The 17,495-nt window shown below is 45.7% G+C and overlaps 1 long non-coding RNA gene across 1 annotated transcript in view; it reads left to right on the forward strand.

Moving 5' to 3' along the window:
- Positions 1-1,443: 1,443 nt before the first annotated feature.
- The window catches only part of LOC311587128, a 45,286-nt gene continuing 29,234 nt past the window's right edge, over positions 1,444-17,495 (forward strand). Inside the window, exons 1-2 of the long non-coding RNA XR_014775785.1 lie at positions 1,444-1,553; positions 5,374-5,506. This is a non-coding gene — a long non-coding RNA (uncharacterized lncRNA). The remainder of the gene's footprint in view (positions 1,554-5,373; positions 5,507-17,495) is intronic.

The following is a 17,495-nucleotide window of genomic DNA, read 5'->3' on the forward strand; positions in this document are numbered from 1 at the left end:
TTTTTCACATCTTGTGCCAGAGTGATGCCGCCATAGAACGATTCTAATGTTTAAAGAATGGTTTTGGAAGGTCAGGGTGGCCAGAGGGTGATGGCGAGCAAGAGGTCACAGGAGGAGCAGAGAGCTCGCAGAGGTGACCACTCATTTGGTTTCCCGTGCTCCCGACAAAATACTCCTGGTTATTTCCCTGTGTGTTTTCCAGTCAGGCATCTGACCCCGTGATAGCTCCCTTGTGAGGCAAGGCTTTTCTCATTTCCTGGCTCCTAATCTAATAGAAATGGCTAAACTAGTTGGCGGGCTCTGTTCGCAAGAGGAGGAAAATATTCTAAGATCAATCACTGCATCTGAACCCTCCTTCCTCTGAAGAGATGTTCCGGGTGGGTGGGTGGACAGGGGCCGGTGCTCTGCTGACCCTGGCATGTCTCCTAGCAACTGTCGGCCCACCTCTTGGCTTTTGGTAGAAATCCAATAAAGGTGTAGTGCTTTCCGGAGCTGGGCCAGGATGGTGTACCCACACCGTGTAGGCAGCCAGCTGCTTGTCTCTCTTTCACATTAGTAGTTGTTTTACAACTTGATTCGATGTCTGCCTGTTGCCAAACCTCGGATTGGACCTGGGTTTCCAGATTGCAGTCTCCAAATATCTCCTTATTAAAGGCATTTAAAAAATAATATCCTCTCGGAGAGCTGCCCAGAGGGTTTTCAATTTTTTTTTTTTTTTTTTTTACTTTCCACTTATCCCCATGGGATACTCAGTGCAAGTTTTTCCCTTGTTAGAATTCATTTGGCAGGAGAAGAGAATCTTGGATACGGACTTGAAAAGTAATTTAACATTTATAATGAAGGAGACTGCTACAGTAGCTCAGCTGCGGGGTGGATGGAAGGATGGAAGGGGACTGGTTTGTGGTTTACTTACAAGTGCGCACTGCAGAGTTTTTATCAATACTTGATTGCTTGGAGTGCTAGGCACTGGAGGAGGTTTGTGCGTGTCATACCAAGAGCTGACACCATATCAAGATGATTAAGATACATCTAGAATGTGGTATGCCTGGGGCTTGAAACAAATAAGTGTGCTTCAATAATATATCTAAGTTTACATAGATTCGATCACTTTAAATGTGTACGCATTTGTGTATATATTGTGACCAGAGGTCACTCTTGGTTGTTATATACCGTGTGTGTGTGTGTGTGTGTGTGTGTGTGTGTGTATGTGATGTGTGTGTGTTTTTTATTTTTGTTGTTGTTTTGTTTTTGAGACAAGTTTTCTATTGAATACTCAGCTCTAAATTGGATATCTTTCTCACCCCACCTAGTTACCAAGGCACATGGAGCATCACAGAAGAGGAGGCAGGAAGAATGTAAGAGCAGGATGGGCAGGGTGCTGTGAAATGCTCTCTGTACATGAAGCCACTTATGATGTCACAGTAGCTATGGCTACCTGCACAAGACACACACCAGATCAAGCCAGTCAAAATTTAAACACAGGTGAGGTAAGAGCTCTCCTGGCTCCACCACTTACTGAAGAGCTCTTGGAAGGAGAATGGATCTCTTTGAAGGTATGGGCCATTGATAGGTTTCTCACGCTCCAGTGGATAGCTCTATGCTCGTGCAAGTACTGGCGGCACTGACCAGATTTACGGGACTACGCAAAAGGAGGTGGCAGGGCATTGAGGGGGCATGTGTTGAGTTGGAGAGGATATGAGGGGAAGACATGGTCATAATTTATTGCATGCATGCATGAAATATCCAAAGATAGAGAAAGAATATTAGTTTTAAGAAGATACAGGGTATCTCATTGGCCTGGAGTTCATACCTTCAGCTAGACGGGTTGGCCAATGAGCCCCAGGGGTCCTCTTGTCTCCGTCTCCCTAGAATTGGGATCCCAAGTGAATGCCGTTGCATCCAGCTCTTAGTATTCAGAATCCGAGAATCAAACTCAGGTGCTCATGTTTGTGTAACAAGTCCGTCGAGAATGCCATCTTCCTAGCCCAACCTCTCCATGTTGCAGCTTGTCAACCCTCCATTGGTGCTATCTTCTTTCCCTTGCTTCCTAGACAGTATTTCCACTAAAATCGAGTTTTAAAGAAAAGAAAATGTGCACATGTGAGTATAATTCAGTATGGGTCACTCAGTTGCTCAGAGTTTGGGAAAAGACCACAAAGACAAGGGGAGATGTGGTAGGAATACAAACCCACTTTGGTATATGTGCACACATACGCGTTTGTGTTTGTACATGTGTGTTCCTGTGTGTACAGGGCAGGAGTCAACCCCAGGTGTTGCTATTCTTCAGATAAGTGTGGTAGTCTGAATGAAAATGGCCTCCTAGGTTCACCAGGGACTGGGCACTGCTGGGAGGTGTGGCCTTATCGGTGTAGGTGTGGCCTTGGTGGAGGAAGTACGTCACGGGGGGCGGGGTTTGAGGTCTTAGAAGCTCAAGCCAGGCCTAGTGTGTCTCATTCTGTCCCTTGCTGCTCATGGATCCAGATGTAGAACTCTCAGCTACCTCCCCAGCACCATGCCTTCCGTGATGATAATGGACTAAACCCCTGAACTGGAGCCCAGCCTCAGTGAAATCTGTTACTTTATATGAGTTGCTGTGGTCATGGTATCACATTGCAGCAGTAGAAACCCTAACAAGACAGGTACCATCACCTTGCTTCTATAGATAGGGGGGTCTTTGAATGACCTGGAACTCCCCAAATAATCTAGCTGGCTGGCCACCAAGCACTAGAGGTCTGCCTATCTCTACCTCCCCAGCTTTGGGATTACAAGGCCCTACCACATCTGGATTATTTTACATAGGTTCTGAAGATCCATCTCAGGTCCGTGTTGCTGACTAAACTGTCTCCCCAGCATCCAAACATTTTCAAGTAAGACTTGAGACCATAGTCAGGAATGTGAAGGCAAGGCGAAACTGCCTCACCCGCCATTAGCACCACAGCAGAAGCTGCCACGGATTAAGGGTCACAGGAAGGGTTTCCTGAGAGACAGCTGTCACGCTGCCAATGTACCGTGGCTCCATTCCCAATGAGTAAAGTCCCAGGTGGCTCTGGGTAGTGTGGGAGCTATACATTGACCTCATGTGTATCTTATGCCTTGAGCTGAGGAGACAGACTTGTGTTCTCCCAGCCACTGTTGGCAGATGTGCACCTGAACTCTTAATTGCTGAACTATGCACACCCCCCCCCCCTCTGTTTTTATTCTTGTTCTATTGAGACAGGACCTCATGTAGCTTAGGCTGACTTCCAACTGGTTATACAACCAGGCGTGCCCATGAACTCTTGCTTTCACGTCCCCTTTGCTGGGATTACAGGCTTGCACCACCACCCTCTATTTATGCAGTAGTGGGGAAGGAACCAGGGTTTCTCTTGCACACTAGACAAACAATCTACCGACTGAGCCACATCCTAACCTGGGAGGGAAAAAGATGGAGGCAATGGTAGTTAGAATCTGGGCACGATGTCAGACTGGATTGTTTAAAACATCTGGCACCAAGGCAGGTTTTTAATTATCCCTTGTTTCTTTTGGCTGACCTTTCAAATGATTGGGGGAACATTTTCTTGCCTTGGACTGATCTAAAAAGCTTAAGCATGTAGTTGAAAATCCACGTAGCACAAGGGGAGTTGGAATAGACTATCTTAATCACAGCGGGTGTGTGTGTGTGTGTGTGTGTGTGTGTGTGTGTGTAACAGTCACCATTTCTACCCACATCAGTCTCGTTATGCAGTTGTTTACAAAAGCAAGTAACTTCAGCACAAACAAAAATTAGAACATTATTGGAGGCTGGAGAGATGGTTCAGTGGTTGTAGTTCTTTCAGAGGACGCCGGTTTGATTCCTGGCACTGGAGTGATGGCTCCTAATCATATGTAACGCTGGTTCCAGGGGCTCCAACATCCTCTCTGGTGATTCTAGGTTGATGACCTAAAGCTGAGCCATACCTCAGTGTCTTACTAGAGGGTTACTAGGCGAGTGCTCTACCACTGAGCTACATCCTCAATCCCACAGTTTTTACATCTAGGAAAAACGTTTATTACAAAACCATTCCCCCTTCCCGCTGCCTACAGACACTCCCATGACTCATGGAGTAGATGGAATATTCTATCTGAATAGGAGGTAATTATCATCTACCTGTGTCCCCAGGGGACTCCCATACTGCTAAATAACCCTGGCAATGTTCTGTTCACAGTGTTAACATTCATCGATCTCACTGATTCCTCTAAGAAATATAACCAGGTCTTGCATAACCTATGCGCAGGAAAATATCTATATTCATGTTTCCCCCTGGGATTTCTGGAAAAGCAAAGGCTACCTAGTTAACCAGAAATGCAGAAGTCACTCCACTTGCCACAAGAAACCAGTTTTGGAGAAGAGGGTGTAGTTTGGTTCACGGTTCCCAAAATGCAGAGTCTGTCATGGTTGGGAAAGCATGATAGCATGAGTATGGGGTCAGCTGACCACATTTCATCCACACACAGGAAGCAGAGAAGGGGAACAGGAAATGCAATGATATTATAAAGCCTCAAAGCCTATTGGAAGTTTAAGACTTCCGTCAGCAAGGCTTCGCCTCTTAAAGGTCCCATAATGCCCTCAAACAGACCCATCGGCTAAGTATTGAAAGACATTCATTTTCAAATACAATACCTGACAAGCCTTCTCCTGCACCTGATGACATATGTGTCACTTTGTCTTCTCTTGCATGCCAAGATGAGCACTGGCAACTCACAGCATCTCCAATGACATGTGTCTCCCATGTGTGATGAGACACTTCTTCTCTCCTGTTGTGGCATTAAAATATATATTTAAATTTGTTGACGTTTCATCCATAAAGTCTAATTTACCTCCCCCTGTAATAGGAAATACTTTTAGAATGATTCTTATGTTTTGTTGGCTTTATTTTGAAATGTTATCTCATGTGATCAAGCTGCCAGTGAATTCACTATGTAACCAAGGATGCCCTTAACTTCTGACCCTCCCTCCTCCATCTCCTGAGTGCTGGGATTCCAGGCGTGCACCACCATGCCCAAGTTGGAACAATTCCTTTATCACAAAACAAAATGGCAGCAGCAAAGCTGTGTGACATTCAGGAGATGGTCATACCAGGTAACACAGTACCAGCTTGGATGCCTGGAATCTTCTCTCTGCGTCTAGGCATTGTGCCAGATCCCAGGTCATATGGAGACAACTTACTGTGCTGGCTGACCTAGGAGCACACCATGTTTGGGTGTGTTTAAGGGGGTTTCAGGAGAGGTTTAACTCAGTAAAGAATTGTAAAGGTTGGCATCACTAACCCCTGGGCTTGCTATTGAACTGAACAAAAATGAGAAAGTGAGTTGAGCCCCAGCATTTATCTCTCCCTCTCTGCTTCTTGACTGCAGATGTAATGCGACCAGCCACCTCATTCTCCTGCTGCTATGCCTTCTCCACCATGGTGGACTGTTCCCTTAAAGATGAGCAAGACAAGTGAAGGCTTTCGTGGGACATGCCCCTTGGGCTAATATGCAGATATAAGTGAGTATATACCATTTGAGTCTTTCTGCTTCTGGGTTAACTCACTCATTATGATCATTTCTAGCTCAATCCATTTATCCACAAATTTTGGGAATTCCTTGTTTTTAATAGCTGAATAGTATTCCATAGTGTATATGTACCACAGTTTCTTTATCCATTCTTCTATTGAGGGACACTTAGGCTGTTTCCATGTTCTGGCTAAGGACAATACAGGCGGTAAACCTTAAACCCCTACCCAGATCTAGCCAATGGACAGAACACTCTCCACAGTAGAGTGGAGAGTGGGATATTACTTTCTCACATACTCTGGTGCCTCACCTTTGACCATGTCCCCTGGAGGGGGAGACCTGGTGGCGCTCAGAGGAAGGACAACAGGTTACCAAGAAGAGACTTGATACCCTATGAACATATACAGGGGGAGGTAATCCCCCTCAGGAACAGTCATAGGGGAGGGGAATAAGGGGAAAATGGGAGGGAGGGAAGAAGGGGAGGATACAAGGGATGGGATAACCATTGAGATGTAACAAGAATAAATTAATGAAGGAGAAAAAAAAAGATGAGCAAGACAAGGTCTTCATTCCTTAAATTACTTTTGACATTGCCATAGCAATGAGAAAAGATATTTGTACAGCCATGTTGATTCTGGCTGACAGTGGGACTGGGGTTCCCAATTTCCAACAATGAACCAACAGTGAGAGGTGCACTGTTGAGTTGAGTATCACATGAGATATTAGTACATAAGCATTACTTAATATGACAAGTATGTAGGGTAGTTATGGAGGAGCTAAAGGTAATTAAGACAGTATGAAGGTGTTCTACCAGGGATCCTTCAAATGTCTCTTTGAAATAGACACTGCACTTGGGAAATACCTCCATTAACAGAGAGTGTGCCTTTGCAATCACAATGATCTGTACTCAGTCTCCGTAATTACTATATACCCCACCACCACCATCCTCACCATCATCGCCACCATCACTACCACCACCACCATCACCACCACCATCACCGTCACCACCACCACCACCGTCACCACCACCACCACCGTCACCACCACCATCACCGTCACCACCACCACCACCGTCACCACCACCACCACCGTCACCACCACTACCAGCAACAGCAACAACAGAAGCAAAGCATTATGGTGTGGGTGTGTGATTGTAATCCCAGTGCCTGGCAGTAAGAACAGGAGGCTCCCTGGGGCTTTCTGACCAGCTAGTCTAGCCTACCCTGTGAGCTCTGGGCCAATGAACGACTGTCTGAGTAGAGGCAGACAGCATTCTTAAGGATAAAACTTGAGCTGATGGTCTCACTGTCAACTTAAGAGAATCTTCACTAGGGATTATCTAAATCAGGTTTTCCTGGGGAGGGAGGGGTTTGTCTTCATTGCTAAGTGATGTACAAAGACACAGCCTATTGTGGATGCTTATGAGAAAGCTATCCAAGTACTCAGCAAGCGAGAATCCGTGTGTTCATTTTCTGTGCTCTTGACCATGGACCTTGATGCTTTAAGTTCCTGCCTTGATTTGTCCACAGTAACAGATTGGAACCTGGAACTGTGAGCTAAGAAGCCTGTCTTATCTAAGTTGCTTTTCTTTCTTTTCTTTTTAAAAATGTTTTTAAAAGATTTATTTATTTGTTTATTATTTATACAATATTGTGCCCATATGTACACCTGCATGCCAGAAGAGGGCGCCAGATCTCATTACAGACGGTTGTGAGCCACCATGTTGTTGCTGGGAACTGAACTCAGGACCTTTGGAAGAGCTGACAGTGCTCTTAACTTCTGAGCCATCTCTCCAGCCCCTAAGTTGCTTTTCATCAGGGTATTTGTTACAGCAACAGAAATGAAACTAATGTATTCTCACTTGCAAGAACACACACACACACACACACACACACACACACACACACAAATAAAATAAGCAAATGAATGAATGAATGAGTGAGTGAACAGTCTTAGTTTGAGTCTACCTGTCACTGGAATTGGCAGCAGATCAAAACCTTCCACTTTCCTCGTGCATCTGGATGTTTCCATGGTTCCATGGTAGGTGCCTTTTCTATTTCTATTCATCTGATAATGTATTTCAGGCTTTCCCTGAAATTATCCAGCCAGAAAGACACAGAACCTATCTCCAGTTGGCCTGCCTAATTCAGGATGCACAAATTCCTCTACAGCAGAAAAAAAGATTTCTCTGGGGAAATTTTGGAGATAGAGATACTGGGGGAGATTGGAGTGTGATTGTTTTCTGCAGAGATGGCCCTGGGTGCAATTAAGCTGCCCCTGAAACTAGAAGGGTTAGAAAACTTTTTTTTTTTTTTGCAGGAGGAGGGGGGAAGGGGAAGGTGGCTCTCCCTAATACAAAGGATAATATTTTATTTATGAACCGAGGAAAGCAATCACCAAGTTACAAAATAAGGTGAGAAGCAGCAGCCATGTTACACAAATTTGAGCAGTCCCATTCATTCATAGTTAGTTGCACAGTGCACAGCTTCCACAGTGAACTCAGTGAATCTACAGAAGCCGGCATCACGTCACCTCTGTGAGACGGGAAAGAAAATGGTTCAAACGCCACAAAGTGAACCACAGTCCTGTGTCGTAGAACATGCATGCCTACAGCCCTAAGGCTTCAGAGATTAATGCAGGAAGATGCCAGCCTCGGATGCACACCGAGACCTAGCTCTGACACACAAACTCTAAACTCCAGGTTCTTACGTTGTAGGATAACATCCTTCCATCTATACAATATTGCCCCAAAGAAATGTTTACCATTGAAAAGTTTGATTCCTCCTTCCCTCCTACCCTCCGTCCCTCCCTCCGTCCCTCCCTCCCATTCCTGGTATTCCAGATATGAACACACATCCACATGCACCTGAGCTACAGCTGTATCCAGTTCCCACTGCCATGCTTTTCCTATGCGCGAGGAAACTATACCCCAAATCTATGAATCAGAGCAACCCCCAAGTTGCTTCTTCTCAGTCACAGAGATAAGGAAGGCGACTTCAGCTTCAGGAATTACAGCGCCCTCTTCTGGGAACCTGCATACACATTCACATTAACCCACCCCGATGCCCCAATGAAAATAAGCCTTAAAAATAAAGTAAAGCTATAATACAATCAGCAGGGTCTTACCGTGCTCAGTTAAAAATACTTTTGTGTGCATGCCTGCATACTTGTGTGTGTGCACCTGTGTTGTGTATGTGTGTGTTCATGTGCATACATATATGTGCATGTTTGTACTTGTGTGTGGAGCTACCTTCCTCAATCACTTCTCCACTGTATGTATGTATGTATGTATGTGTGTGTGTGTATGTATGTATGTATGTATGTGTATGTATGTATGTATGTATGTATGTATGTATGTATGTATCTATCTATCTATCTATCTATCTATCTATCTATCTATGTTAAGGTATCTCATGGAATCTGAATTTAGCCAAATGGATAGACTTATTGGTTCACAAGCTCCAGAGATCTGCTTGTCTTGACCTCTACAGTGTTAGGATTACAGGACTATTCTCTCTGTCTCTCTGCCTCTCTGTCTCTCTCTGTGTCTGTCTGTCTCTGTCTGTCTGTCTGTCTGTCTGTCTCTCTCTGTGTTAAGATTTATTTATCCTTACTTATGTTTTGCCTGCATAATGTCTGTCCACCACATGTGTACATTTGTACATTGCCTGGAGAGGCCAGAAGAGAGTGTTGGATCCCTTGGATTCGGAATCACAGACAGTTGTGAGCCTCCATATGGGTGCTGGGAACCCAAATCCAATCTGACTCTCAGCAAGAGCAGCCATCACACTAGCTCCAGCACATCTTGGTTTTTCTGTGGGTTCTAGGGATCCAAACTCACATCCTCCTGCTGTCTTGGTGAGCACTTTGCTGACCAGACCATCACTTTTGCAATTCTTTTGCCCACTTCACAGATAAGAAGTTGGCATACCTACGGCCATGTATGTATTCGAGAGTCATACATTTATACATGCTGGAGTCAGGAGAAAACTCAAACGACCTGGGTTTGAGCCACTAAAGATGTGAAATAAACAGATATCTGTCATAGGGATATACTGTTTGAGTAACCACTTGGGCCTGGTTCTTATTAGGAAGGACCACAGACACTAGCAAACTTTGAGCCCATAGTATGTAGTTCTGGACACAAATGGATTCCCCTCGGGAAGTGTAAGACATCTGGTTCTAGACCTTGAGAGTGCCTGACAGTCTTAGAGACGCTCAGAAGCACTGACCTATAATCTGTGTGTGAGGCAGGGTAAGGATAGGAGAGGAAGGAATGGGTGGGGCAGAAAGAAAGGAAGGAGGGCTTAGGAAAGGATTCCCAGTCCTACCACAGACGCAGTCTTCCATTTGGTTTTGACTACTATGGTTTGGATCTGGACTGTTCCACTGGTGTCCATGCTGAGAGTTAGAGTAGACTGTCATGGAGGAGGTTTGGTTGGCTTATCAGGCATCATGGTGGGGTAAGGAGATCCTGTACCGCCTTATCTGTGATATAGTTTCTGTATCCTGTGGTGCAATATCTGTGATATCATGAGGTTGTATCTGCTACATAACATTGCCCGAGGAGACATGAACAAACATTTACTCATTCCAGAGAGGGTGCTGACATCAGAATGACGTCACGATTCCCCTGAGGTCCAACTGGAGAGGTAACTCAGTGGCTGAGGGCTCTTCCAGAAGACTCGACTTCAGTTCCCACCACCTATGTTGATGGCTTGCTACCTCTCATAAATCCAGCTCTGGAAGAGCCAATACACATACACACACATAGAAATAAATCTGAAGAGAAGCACACCTTGAGTTAGTCACAGAAATGTAGGTGATCCCCGAGGGGTTGCATCACCTCAAAGCCCCACCCCATCCTGGACGATGCATTATGGATGCCCTATTTCAGTTCACTTTTCCCTTCCGAGACACTCCAGCATCTCCCCGAATCGTTTTCAACTGGAAGAGGTCATAATGGAGTCATGGCTGGAGTCTTATGTATCAACCCACACACTAGAGATAGTCAACCTAAAAGAGACCACACACCCCTTAGAGAAGACTAACTTGCCCTCCTCTAGCAGCCATCAACTGTCCATAGCTCCTCAGCTAGTGGGGGAGGGGCTTATAAGCAGTCACACCTCCTCCACACCTTAATGTTGACTAGCTTGATCCTGGGCAGTTTTTGTGGTGCCCAGGACAGCTGCTGTGGGTTCGTGAATACAGTGCTGTTGTTTCTGTCCAGACTGCATCCCTGATTTAAAAAAAGAAACAAAACCTCTTAGCCCTTGAGCAGGAGAACCCGGAGGCTTCAATTGGTGACTCCAGGATACTTCATCAGGGGTCCACAGACTCATACCCACATCCATTGCACCCTACCCGGGTCCTCTAGTATACTCTTAGCACCAAGAGAGTATTCCTATCCGATAACCCACAGTGACTTTAGGAGGAGGTTTAAAAAAAATGTCATTGTTGAAGTATAAACCCCTTTAAATGTTAAGATCAACAGGGAAGTTTCCATCAGAAAACACGTAATTAAACACGCAGACATGCCTAGCTTTGATTCATGAGTGCCTCTGTACTTCTAAATTAATGCCGCAGAGATCAGGGACCGAGAAAATGAAAAACCTTTATGCCTCAAAAGGATACATGATTTTTCACAGCTTTCTAAGTGGGATTCCCTGTTGTGCAGAACTTTGTGGTGTCCCATTTCCTTCCCGACTTTGTGGCAATATTCAGGGGTGGGTGGAAGCTGATTGGCAAACATTCTCAGGTTGAGAATTCCCGCAGGCTGAGCATGCTGGGAGCCCAGGAACAGTCAGCAAGACCGGGGTTTCCTACAGCTGCACAGTTAACTAGGGGGCAGAGGATGTGGTCTGCATTTGTGCTGCTTCCCAAAGGCAAATGCTTTGAGTGCTTGGTCGAATTGGTGATCTTTCTTCTCCTTCTTCTTCTCCTCCTCCTCCTCCTTCTTCTCCTTCTACTCCTTCCTCCTCCCCCTCCTCCTCTTCTTCCTCCTCTTCTCCTTCCTTTTCCTCTTACTCTTCTCCTCTTCTTCTTCCTCTTCCTTGTCCTCCTCTTCCTCCTCCTCCCTTTCTTCTTCTTCTTCTTCCTCCTCCTCCTTTTCTTCTTCCTTCTCCTTCTCTTCCTCCTCCTCTTCTTTCCATTTTTATGTATGTGTGGAGGTATGCATGTGTGTGCATGTATGTTTTTATGTGTGTGTAGGTGCTGATGCCATGTGTGTGTGGTGACCTGCAGTTGATGTCAATGGCTTTTCTTCTTATTCTTTGAGATAGTCTTTCCATCAGACCCAACGCTCAGAGCCATGGCTAGCCTTTCCAGCCAGCTTGCCTCAGAGCTGTCCTGTCTTCCATCTACTAATGTTGGAAATTGCAGGTGGGCTGACATGGTCACCTGGCATTTAAGTGAGTTCTTGGTGTTTGTGCAGTGAATACTTTACCCATTGAGCCATCTCCCCAGCCCAAAGCTAGAAGAAAGAAAAAGAAAGAAAGATGCTGACATTTCTTTTGCTGTTTTTGAGGCAGGGTCTCATGCAGCCAGGTGGGCCAGGAACTGGAAAGCCGACAAAGGTAGAAGACAAACTTAAATCCTGATCTTCCAGCTTCTACTTTGGGACTAGGATTCTATTTATTTTAGGCAGTGCTGGGGTGTAAGCCCAGGACCTCTGGGATACTGGGCCAGCTCTCTCCCCATTGAGCTAAAGCTCCAGCTGGTAGTGTTGTTTGGGAGGCTGTAGAAACTTTACGAGTTGGGGCCTGGCTGGAGGAAGCAGGTTGCTTCCTACAGTATCTCTCTGCTTCCTGGTCTACCATGGTTTGAACAACTCTTGCCATCACTCTCTAAATTGCTCCCTATGCCTTTCCTGCCACTGTGAGACATATCCATCTAAAACAGGGCCACCTGCCATTTTGGCTTCATTGGGCCATGTTGGATGAAGAAGAACTATCTTGTGCTGGGCCACCCAACCTGTGGGTTACAAGAACACATATCCATTTAATTTGGGTGACACGGTGATATGACCAAAGTTAGGTCACAAAATGGGATTCAGCATAGCATAGCTGGTGATAGTGAATTCAGTGGGTGGCTCAGGTCCCACCTAGGCCTAATTTTCCTTTAGGAAACAGAAACCCAAACCTCTAACATTTCTCAGAGGCCCTTAACTGCTGCCTGAATGTTACTGTCCGCACCTCCTCTGTCTAAAAGCGGTCCCTCAAATTGTTCCAGGCTCTGAGCTGCCTTCCCTTTGTTATTGACCCATATAAAACCCAGCAAGCTTTTGCAGCTGGCCAAGCTTTTGCAGCTGGCCGCTGCCCCCTTACTTGTGAGACAACCCGACAGTTTGCCCCTAAAAACCTCCTTTCTTCCCACAGCGTGGTTTTGTTTGGTGGTTTCTTTCTGCACCTGCTTATAATCTTGTCTTCCACAAAGTTCACGCTCGGAAAAAACCATGCAGCTGATTCTAACTCCAGCTTTAGGAGATCCTGCGCCCTCTTTGGCCACCACATGGAACTGCATTCTCATGAACCCACCTTTCCACAAATACACACATAAGAATAATAACAAAACAAAAACTTAAATATTATGATTTAAAATATGAGATTAAAAATATCAGGGCTTGTGTGATAGCTTGGTAAAGCACTTGCCTTGCGAGCTTGAGAACCTGAGTTTGAGCCCCAGAAGCCTTGGGGGAAAAGCCGGGTATGGTGGTACACACTTGTAAATGTGGCACCATGGAAGCAGATTCTGGTAGATCTCTAGGGATCACTGGCCTAACCTGATGGGCATGCACCCAGGCAATGAAAAGCTGTCTGGAAAAATAAAGTGGATAGCACTTGGGGAATAGCAGTTGAGTTTGTCCTCTGGCCTATGACATGAACACTTATGAACCTCTGCCCCCATCCTTGAATCCTCAACACTCCCACGATGTTCTCAGTCTGTCTGTCTACAGTTTTGTGTTGGGGGAAAGCCAGCTGAAACTCAGCATTCACCTGCCCTGTGACTGTGAATGCGATGCGACCAGCAGCTTCAGGTTGCTGTAATGGAAGCAACAGCCGAGCCCATGTTTTACCATTTCACCCTCTCGGGTGAACCAGCTGCTGGTCCCTGGAGATGGACAGTTCCATCAGAGTCAGTTATGATATAGGATGTGTCTCTGATGAGGAGACAGACAGCGTACAGGAACGTTGGCTGTCATCGCAGGAAACAGAATCCAGTTCCCGGAGACTGGGCAGACAAGACCATATCTAGAAGGTTGCAATCCAGTATTAAGCAGGCGGTGTTGGAAGGCACCTGCAGGGCTTGGCAGAAAAGCAAAGTTGGAAGCCTAGTGCCATAGAATGGCGTCGATTTGTGAGTACAGGATGAAAAGGGGTCTCATGCTTGTAGGGACAGCTGGCAGTTAATTTTGGCTGATTCCCTCCTACTTCCAGCTGAAGGATCCCAACGTCGGACATACTTGTCTTAGTGTCTGTCCCCGTTACCTTTAAATGTCAACTTGACACAGCATGGAGTCGCCTGAGAAGATAGTCTTAACTAAGGAATTGCCCATATCAAATTGGCCTGTGGGAATGTCTAGGGGGGAGGTTGCCTTGATTGCTCATTGATATAAAAGGACCTAGTCCACTGTGGGAAGCACCGTCCCTAGGCTGGTAGTCCTGGGCTATACCAGAATGCTGGCTGGGCATGAGCCAGAGAGTGAGCCAGAAGGACACATCCTCCACGGTATCTACTTCAAGTCTATGTGATTTTCGGCCCCGGCTTCCCTCAGTGATGGAGTGTGACCTGGAAGTGTAAGCCAAGTAAACCCTTCACTCCCCGTGGAAATTGCTTCAAGTCAGAATGTTTTTACATCAGCATCAGAATAAAGCCACAACAGAGTCATAGTATGCTCCATGGAACACCGAGACTCAAAGTGAAAGATTGGGTCTTCCCAAAGGGATGGGCTCAGAAATACACAGTTATATAGATATCTAAGAAAAATGCATCATCCTCCAAAAATGAGAAATAAAGCCAATGACACCAATGTAACCCTGATGTCAGCAGGGTGACCGTGGCTATGCTCCACCCTGGACTTCTGGGAAGGAGTACTAAATGAACACTTTACCATGTAATGATTTTGTTGCAGCATTTTATCGATAACAAGAAAAGACTAGCTCAAAGATGCCTCATGTCAGTACAGCAGACAGCCCAGCTCCCTGCTTCCCACAGGTCATTACCCGCTCCTAATTGGGTCTGAAAGCAGTGGGCTTGTATTTAAAGGTAGGAAGTCAGAATGCATTGCGTTCCCCACTCCCCACCCAGGAATCCTATGAAGGAGATCTGAATACTCATTTGTAGTTGTGTCTTAAGGCTCCAGATGACATCTCCAGAAGACCCAAGTGTCCATCACTCCAAACTATGTGACCTCATTCAAGGTGCATCGCATTCCTGAGGCTGAGAAGATGCCCCTAGTAGTTAAAAGCAGTTACTGTACTTACCGAGGACTCAAGTTAGGTTTTCACCACTCATGATGTGTGATTCACAACTGCCTATCACCCCAACTCCAATGCCCTCTCTTGGTTCCCACAAACACCAACCTCAAATGTACAAACCACACAGAGATACAACAGAGTAAATAATAAAAGTAATACTTTAACTGAAAGAAATGCGGCGATTAAACGAGGGATACGTAAGCAACCCTTCCGCTACTGGAATATGAATCTTCCCCCTCATTGTGGAGGGAGGTGATTATTAAATCCACCTCCCACTGGTTGGAGGTATGTTGAAAGTGTTCTCATCATTATTTCAATCTCCGCACATAACACTTTGTAACATTATTATGTACATCATCTCATAGATTTTTCAATGCAAACAAAATTGGCTTCTGTTTATAGATGAGGAAGTTGTTAAGATTGACAGAGCAGAGGAGACCCATTTAAGCCTTGTGTTGTGGTGGTTCTTTCTCCCTGGAATCCGGAGCCCCAAGCTCCCAGAATAATGACTTATATTGATGAATATATTTATAAATACCTAGGCCATACAGCTAGGCTTGTTCTCTGATTAGCTCATAACTTAACATGTTTATTCTAATCTAATTCTGCCACGTGGCTCGTTACCTCTACTCAGGTACCATGCATCTGACCTCTTTCATGTCTTCCCGGGGCCAATCTCTCTGCACCTGGCTCTATCCCAGAATCCATCCTACTGGATGTCCCACCTCCTGTTTCCTGCCACAAGCCATTAGCTTTTTATTGACGGGTGATGCTTTCATACAGACACAAGTGCATGTCAGCTTTCTGGAGCAAAATGTTTGAGAAAACCAACTTAAATTGAAAACTGGTTTGTGTTGGCTCGGAGTCTTAGAATCTCCGTCTGTGGCTATTTGGCTCTGTTGCTTTGGGGTTCATGGAGAGGCAGGGAGGTGTTGTGAAAGAGGCTGCTCATTGCATGGTAGCCAGTTGGCAAAGAGAGAAAGGAAGAGATTGGAAGCCCACAACACCTTCTGATGGCGTGCCCTCTCATGACCGACATTCTTCCTCTAGGCTCTACCTCCTGAAGCTCCCACCACCCTTCAGTAGTTCCACAGGCAGGCTACCAAACCTTTAACAGATGAGCCTCTGGGGGGAACATCTCAGATCGAAACTGTAACAAAGACCATGCCCTTCTCCAGATGGTAAGTGTATCCAAGGCTCAGGAAGCAAGCAAAGTTCCTAAGTACCAGGAAGCTCCTGAAACCTTTAAGATTCACTAAGCTCCTCCCTAAGACAACATGAGCAGCAATACTTGGCTAGAGAGAGGAGACTTGCAAACCAGCTGAGCTGAACTGCCTATACATTGTTCCTGAAACTCCTAGAATGTAGGTTTCGTGTGTTCTTGCTTGTGTTGGGGTGGGCTTCTCAGTGATATGTCTGCTTTGAGCCATCCATGCTTCTGGAGATAACTCTTCGCCCACACGCCTATTAAAAAAAAAAACCTCAATGAGCTCACTAGGTCACTAAGCTATTCTTGGGTGGAATTGTTTTTTTCATCCATCTGTGCCCTTCCTGGTTGAATAGATAGATGTTTGTTCACATCTCCTTTGGAAAGTAGATACAACACACCAAAAGTCTAAACAGCCTGACACAAGCTCTCAAACACGGCACCTCATGGTAGCTGGCACTAACTAACAATAGGAGGGTGTGTGTGTGTATGTGACATGTTGATAAGGAAACAGTGAGGGGAGATTCCAGGCCCCGACTCTTAAAGACTATACTTCCTCTAAAATCCACTAACTACACTGGGGAATTAGACTTCCCTGGGGGAGCTACACCCTAACCCCTCCAAAGTACAGAAGAGAGGGAAGCTGGAAGAAAGCTGTGGATGCTATCAAGGACAAGCCGTTAGGCTCAGTTCTCAGTCAGCCACTTGAAGAGGCCAGAGAAGCAGGAGCAGGGGTTGCCTTCTGGGATGAGGGTACCGAGGCCAACTGCGTGCAACACAAAGGCCCCTTCCCCACAAGACTATTGCTTATGTGGAAGCAGAAGCAAAAGATGTCCAGCTCTACCAGCAGGTGGATACAGGCACAGACAGTAGTCACTCTAGCATTAGCCTGGGAAGCTGAACTTGCAAATGAAGCTCAGAGAAAAAGCAGACTCCCTGGCTTATGACCGAAGAGTCGGTGGGATGAAGCTGCACCAAAGCTCCTGTTGAGTGTGCCTTGGGTGAGCCCATTCATTCATCTGCCATCTCCTGAAAGTTTGAGTCATATAAGAAGCTCCAGGGGATGGAGATGGCTGCTCTTGACTCAGAAAACTCTATCAAAATGCTTCCTTTCTTCCTCCACAGCCTCCCCAGGACCCCTGGCCCATGTTGGCACTAGATTTTAATTCAAGCAATCCTGAGAGTTCTTACATAATAGTAGGGATAGAATAAGTGTGACTCTTGTTGCAGCTCAAAATGGAAATATATATATACCTTGCTTCCCTGCTGAATTTTTAGTACTTCCAGAATGGATCTTT

This window comes from Acomys minous (genome assembly GCF_964271855.1).
Source record: "Acomys minous genome assembly, chromosome: 16".
NCBI classification, from domain to species: Eukaryota; Metazoa; Chordata; class Mammalia; order Rodentia; family Muridae; genus Acomys; species Acomys minous.